Genomic DNA, 7287 nt, shown 5'->3' with positions numbered 1-7287 from the left:
AAAAAAAAAAATAGTGGGACACTGTGGTGGGTGCCTGTAGTCCCAGCTACTTTGGAAGCTGAGGCAAGAGAATTGCTTGAGCCCAAGAGTTTGAGGTTGCTGTGAGCTGTGATGCCACAGCATCACACTCTATCAAGGGTGACATAGTGAAACTCTGTCTCAAAAAAGAAAAAAAAAAGAAAGACAGCCCTTCTGCAATAGTGTGAAAAAGAAAAGAGGAAAATGAGTGAATGGATAATTAAGTTGCCCAGGAAAGAGTCTGTGGCCCTGAACTGGGAACAGACAGTAGATCAGGACTGGCAGGCAGGGATAGGACTAAGGTGACTGAGGAGCAACAGTGAGCTGGAAGAGGAGGCTTGGGACAGACGCCTAAGGAGTTCCAGGTTGGAGTACAGTGGCACAACCACAGTTCACAGCAACCTGAAAATCCTGGGCTCCAGCAATCCTCCTGCCTCAGCCTCCCAAGTAGCTAGGATTCTTGCTATGTTGTTCAGGCTGGTCTCAAACTCCTGGCCTCAAGCAGTCCTCCTGCCTCAGCCTCCTAAAGTACTAGAATTTCAGGCTTGAGCCACTGTGCCTGGCCTTTCCTTAAGAGTGGTGGTTTAAGTCCTGGTAGTGGAAAACAGTTCTAGAGAGAGGAGCTGAAGGAATAGAACACCAGCCTGAGGACCCAGGGGTGGTCCCATACTGGCACTTGCAGGATAGAGGACCAGAAGTTCAAGGGGACAATAGTGGGGGGTGTTGTGGCAGCCTCAAGGAAATGGGTAACAGCTGCAGTGAGGGTTGGCGCAGGCTGGTGACCAGGCCTTAGAAACCTCCAATCTGAGCAGCATGGCAGGTGCACAGTGCTGAGTGAGGAAGGGAGCACAAGTGCCAGCTGCTCTTCCCAGAAGCTTATTAGTGAAGAGAGAGAAGGACTGGGAAACATGGGGTCTTCTTGTTTAAGAGAAAACTGAGCTGGTGGGGGAAGGAAGGCATTTGTGGGAGGAAGACAAGGAATCTGCCCCAGGGCAGAGGTATAGGTGGAGACAGTGCTCTCACTTTGTCTGGAGAAGAGCACTGTCTCCTTGAGAGGAAAATTAAAAAAGTTGTGGGGGAAATTCCAGGAATGTTCTGAACCGTGACAAGGGAAATGGAGGGAGCCTGTGGTGTCAAAAAATGAGACAGGGGAATCCGCTGAGAGTGAGATGAGATAGAGCTCTGCTGAGATAGAGCTTGGCCTGCACCACACACCTCCCAGGGTGCAGGCCAAGCTCTATCCACCTGCGAATCAGAAGGACACCGCAAGTGCAGCATCACAGTGCAGGCCATTCGGATGCGTTCTACCTTTGTATGTACAGCGCAACCAAAGCACACACCACTACCTGCTGCCAAATATCAATAAACAAAATATATTCCCTTTACCTCTTCCCTGGTCCTCCTCCACACTGTCTCAGGAGCTAGAACTTGCCGGAGGCTATATAGGTCAAGGATGCCATCTGATCCCTCAAATAAAGCTTTCCTCTGGGAAAAGCAACAAACTTGCAGGGCCCAACCCTGGCAACAGCAGCAGCAGATGCCCTCCAGCCCTAGGGATAGCCTCTGCCCCGCAGCAAGCTCCCCTCTACCCCCATCACACACACATACTACACCTCTGCTGGGCTCCCGCTCAGAGGAAGCTCAGTAAAGCTCTTCAGAGACTGTGTCTGCCACTGCTCCCTCCCCATTTTCCTGGTTAATAACTTTAAGAGTTAATAACTCTTAAAGACCCCTGATCAATGACAAAGGTGTCAGGCAGCTTTTGATGAATATCTTACTTACTTTCTCATCCTCCTCCTGCCCAGAATCCTTCCTTTAGGCAAGATACTCGGGAGGAGTATAGGAACTGGAGTCAGAAGACATGGGCTCAGGTCCTGCCCAATTCCAACGTGAGGTGTTCCTAAGCCCCAACTTGCAACCAGATAATGTAGAAAGAATAGCACCTGTTTCTCCCTTCTCTTAGAGGAGGCAGTAGGGGGTTAATCAGATGAGTTGGGCTACTTGCAAACTGTACAGTATTGTTCTAATTCCTAGGATCTATGCAAGTCTTGCGGGCCCGCTCAATCTCTTTCTCCCAAGCTCTACCCAGCAGGTGTCCCTGGCAGCTCAGAGCCCAAGGAAGACACATCCCAGGTGAATGCAATGCAATTCAGCCAACACAAAAGTAGGCACAGGTCTTGTCCCAAGTTTGCCTGGTTGGGCGGAGCTAATAGATCGGGAGTCTGTTCATGCAGTGGCTAGGGCAGTTTCCAGCACAACTTATTCCATGTTACCGAGAACAGACCACAGCCATTACCAGAATTTGGGTCCCCTTGCTGACCTCTCAGATAAGGAAAACAGGGGCAGATGTGGCTCTCTAAAACCAGGAGAGGGGCCTGGAGCAGGAGAACCAGAGACCCTACAGCTCCATATCTGGTCCAGAGGTGACGCTCAAGGGATTATTGACCTTGTCATGCTTCACCTGACTCAGCATCTGGGAGACCTGAGGAATAGCTCTGCATTGGCCTGACTCAAAAAGGTATCATGGAGGGCAAAATGAGAACAAAACAACAAGGACAACAGGGAAATTCTTTGAAAAGGAAAGAGTGTCCCAAATAAGGAATTCTCTTTTTCTTCAACATCCTCCCAACTAAACCTGAGATAACCATAGAAAGTTTGTCTAACTACTGAGGTGCCCTCCCATCAGTAACCTAGTCGTACTTTCCATGAACGGGGTGCCATCTCTTTTCCATATTCTTTTCACCACCCTACTAGGTAACACTTGCTGACCAAGGGAAACACTGCCATCCTACCCTACACTACCACTGACTCAGCCAAGAATACCTAGGAGTCACCTTCTCCATCACTTCTCTGCCTCCAGATGCTGGCTCAGGTGGGAGACTTTCTCCCGCCCTTGGCCAGGACCCGGGGAGTCAGAGTTCCAAGATCTATTAGCTACAACAAAAACAACAACAAAACCAAAAAGCTTTATAGAACGTAGGTCTTTTCCACTTCCGTCCCACATCCATCTTTCTTGTATCCATTTCTGTCTCTCTTGATCTACTTAGAGAAAACTTAGGGGTGGGGCTGTTCAGATGATCAATTATGTTAATAGCCCAGGTTTCAGCTTTGTGTGTATAACAGGCAGAGCAGGCAGCTGCACTGGGATTTCAGAGGTCTTAGCCCAGCCTTTTGCTGCCTAAAATTATCTCACACACACCCAGAACCGTTCTATTCCCAGAAATACTTCAACTTACTTCCTTGTATTTAATGCCTTCCAAAATTCTTTTAAATGCAAATCTCTCTGGAGGAAGGAACTGTTATTTCACTGGCCCTGGCCCAGTTCTCATAAAGCTCTTACCCAGTAAATATTTGCTAAATTAAATTAGTTGCTAAATGCCTGTCCTCACAGGGCTCTGGACCAGGGAACAGAGCCACAGCAGAGGGTGGGGCCCGCAGGGGGCAGCGGGGGCAGGGAGCCTCGCCTGCCTCATTCCACTAATCTTAACGCTCTCCTAGGGCGGCTCTGCCTGCCACAGTGAGAGAACTGAGTTCTCATAAAAGTAAATCTGAAATAACCAAATATGGAAACTCTGCAGGAGGGGGCAGAGCCAGCAGAGAAAGTCGCTAGAGTGGCCCAGTAGGACCAGCAGCAACAGCTCCGCGCTGATAATCACTGAAACGTCTCACAATTGCCAAGACCCCGGCAAGAGCAGTAACAAGGAAAGGCGATCTGGGCTGCAGAACTCAGATTCTGCGAATTCTCTGGGTGTCCCGAGACAACTCATCTGTCTTATCAGAGCCCTGGTTTGCTTCAAGGCCCCTTTAAGCTCATTTTGTGCAGAGGGGGGACTGGTCCTAAAGGAGGACACGCAAACCAACAGTTGGTGGAGTTTTCCATTCCCTGCAATGTTCAAAGTTTCATTCTGGAGTAGCTCTGGCTGGAAACTCTTGCAAAGGTGGAAGGGATGCCTGAGGGTGTGGCAGGAGGCCAGGCCCCATCTGCCGTGCAGGTGTGCGGGGCACCCAGAAAGCCCTCCTCCGCTGCACACCCCAACTAAACCCGGCCCCTCGGTCCACAGCCGCCCTCTGGACCAGCTCCCCAGCTCGGGACCCCAGCGCCGTCTCGGTCTCCGCCACACCTCTCGCCTGCTAAGAAAACCCGTTCCTCCCCGCGCCCACTCGCCTCCATCAGCGGCCTCTCCCCGCCGGCTGGCCCCCCGCGACCTCCGGCCCAGGCCCGCAGTTTCCCGCCGGGCCTCGCCTGGGCCTCCTGCCCTCCCCGCGCCGGTTTCGGGGTGCTGGCCGGACGCTTTCGGTTTCAAAGTAACCGGGACCAGCCGCAAAGGACCCAGCGGTCGGCTCGCCCCAGCCCTTCAGCCATGGGGGTGCCCGGCCGGCCACCCTCCAGGACTTACGTGTGGCTCTGCGCTCTGAGGTCCAGGGACGCCGGTCTGCAGGCACCCGAGGCTCTGGGGCGGCGGCGAGGCGGGGGCGAAGCCTGGGGCGGGGCCGGCGGGACCCGGGCGGGCGCGGGCGAAGGGCGGACGCGCAGGGAGGGGTCGGGCTGAGGCTCAGAGCCACCTGGGTCAGAGAGCTAACCTGCTTCCTCTGGAACCGTTAGTACCTCCAAATACAAGTCGTCTCTGACTTCCCTCACGTGCCTTTGAATTGTAGGCGTCTTGCTCTTTCACCAGGGACACGCAGGCTGCGCCCGTCCTTTCAGGTGTGACCTACTCGCTCCAGATCTGAGGTCTGTCCGGAATCAGACCTTCCGTGACCTTCCTCCTGTCGTGGACTTGTCAGTCCTCTTATCTTGCTTTTGGCCTAACACTCGCAATCTTAGAGTTGCAGAGTGTTCCCTTTTGTCAAAGGCTTCCCAAGGCAGCCTGGTGAAGTAGGGCTGGTCACCCCCATTTTACAGATGAGCTGTCCGAGGTCTAGAGCGGCAACGGGAAGTGACACACCCAAGGAGAGATGCATTCAGCAAGTGCTGGTAGCTAGAATTTGAATCCCGGTCTTCAGACTCCTGAATACAAGGCTCTTTCTTACAACACATTCTCTCCATGAGTGTACGTTTTGAATACTATTTAGAGTCCATGTAAATGAAATTGGACCAAAATTTCAATTCCAGCTTCTTCACTTTCAGTTAAGCAGCTGTGGCAAAGGTGCTTAACCGTTCTGAGTTTCAGTTACTGGAGTCATAAACAAGAGGAGAGTATAATATCTAGGTTGGGAGTTCAATAGCTTAGATTGCACAGGGGCTGGGAGGAATGGTGCAAGAGGGAGGAGAAGGTCGCACTCATGGGAGAGGAGAGAGACCCAGGAGCACTCAAGAGCAGTGCAGGCTCTGGCAGAGAAGCCACCGCTGGGGCCAGTCTGTTGTTACCTTTCTCTTCTTTTTTAACAAGAGGCAGAAATCTAGATTCAGGCTTTTTGGTTGGGGAGCCAGATTAACCACTCTGCGAAGGAGATGGGCAGTGCTTTGGGGCTGTAGATCCCACTCAGAGTCTTTGGGTGAGAATTAAATGAGATGGCACTCCTGTACCTGAGACAGGTCATACGTGCTCTCGTCCTTCTCCCTGTCCCCCTATGCAATACACCTGTTTCTTGCCTCTCTTTACTCCCACAGCATAATATAAGTTGATATGTTTTTTAGAAGTTCTATCTCCTTTCACTGGCTGGAAACACCAATGCCTAGTATGTGTGCATGCAGGTATGCTCAGGGGTCCTGGTACTGTCATTGGCTGTGATCCATTTATCTCTCCCACTTTTCTCCTCACCAACTGAATAAAGCAGTCAATTTGTTTCAAAAGTGAGAAGCAAACTTTTTATGCTAGAATCAAAGCTGGGCTAGAGAGTAAATGTTGACTGTGGTGCGAAGTGGGGCTCCATGACTCTAGGTGTCTTAGATGGTTGTTGGTCAGAAGCCAGTGAAATGTTCCCAATTCCCCCTTGTTGATCACAGAGTGGAATCTGAATTGCATATGTTCATAAATGTCCATATAAAATAAGCATTAGATGGGCTTGGCGCCCGTAGCACAGTGGTTACAGCACCAGCCACATACACCAAGACTGGCGGGTTCAAACCCAGCCCAGGCCAGCTAAACAATGATGACAACTGCAACAACAACGAAATAGCCAGGTGTTGTGGTGGGCGCCTATAGTCCCAGCTGCTTGGGAAGATGAGGCAAGAGAATCACTTAAGCCCAAGAGTTTCAGGTTGCTGGGAGCTGTGATGCCACAGCACTCTACTACCCAGGGCAACATAGTGAGACTCTATCTCAAAAAATAAAATAAAATAAGCATTAGATGGGGCATGATGGCTCAGGCCTGTAATCCCTACTCTATAAGAGGCTGAGGCAGGGGATTCCTTGAGGTGTTCAAGGCCAGTCTGAGCAATATAGCAAGAACCTACCTCTGCAAAAAATACAAGAATTTGCAGGGTCTGTAATCCCAGCACTCTGGGAGGCCAAGGTCGCCTGAGCTCATGAGTGTGAGACCAGTCTGAGCTAGAGAGAAACCCTGTCTCTAAAAATAGTCAGGTGTTGGCAGTGCCTATGGCTCAAAGGAGTGGGGTGCCAGCTCCGTGTACTGGAGGTGGCAGGTTCAAACCTAGCCCTGGAAAAAAAAATAGTCGGGTGTTGTGATGGGCACCTGTAGTCCCAGCTACTCAGGAGGCTGAGGCAAGAGGATCACTTGAGCCCAAAAGTCTGAGGTTGCTGTGAGCTATGATGCCACAACACTCTACTGGGAGTGACAAAGTAAGACTCTGTGTCAAAAAAACAAAAACAAAAACAAGAATTTGCCAGGTGTGGTGATGCAAATTAGGGGGCTAAAGTAGGAGAATCACTTGAGCCCAGGAGTTTGAGGTTGCAGTGAGATATGATGATGCCACTGTACCCAGTAAACAGATCAAGACCCTCCCTCAAAATAAAACAAAATAAAATAAAATAAACATTAAATGCTTACAAGTGATAACATTTCTTAAGTTTTATATACCAGGTACTGTGGCCAGTGTTTTATTTGTATTAGCCCATTTAATCATTAGCCCTATTTTATAGATAAGAAATTCTGGGTTGGTGCCCATAACTCAGTGAGTAGGGCACTAGCCACATACACCAAGGCTGGCAGGTTTGAGCCTGGCCTGAGCCTGCTTAACAGCATGACAACTGCAACCAAAAAAAATAGCTGGGCATTGTGGTGGGTGCCTGTAGTCCCAGTTACTTAGTAGGCTGAGACAAGAGAATCGCTTAAGTCCAAGACTTGGAAGTTGCTGTGAGCTATGAT

This window comes from Otolemur garnettii, unplaced genomic scaffold (genome assembly GCF_000181295.1).
Source record: "Otolemur garnettii isolate 467f Iridium unplaced genomic scaffold, OtoGar3 scaffold00178, whole genome shotgun sequence".
NCBI lineage: Eukaryota > Metazoa > Chordata > Mammalia > Primates > Galagidae > Otolemur > Otolemur garnettii.
The sequence above is the reverse complement of the archived record's forward strand: the minus strand, read 5'-3'. Positions refer to the sequence as shown.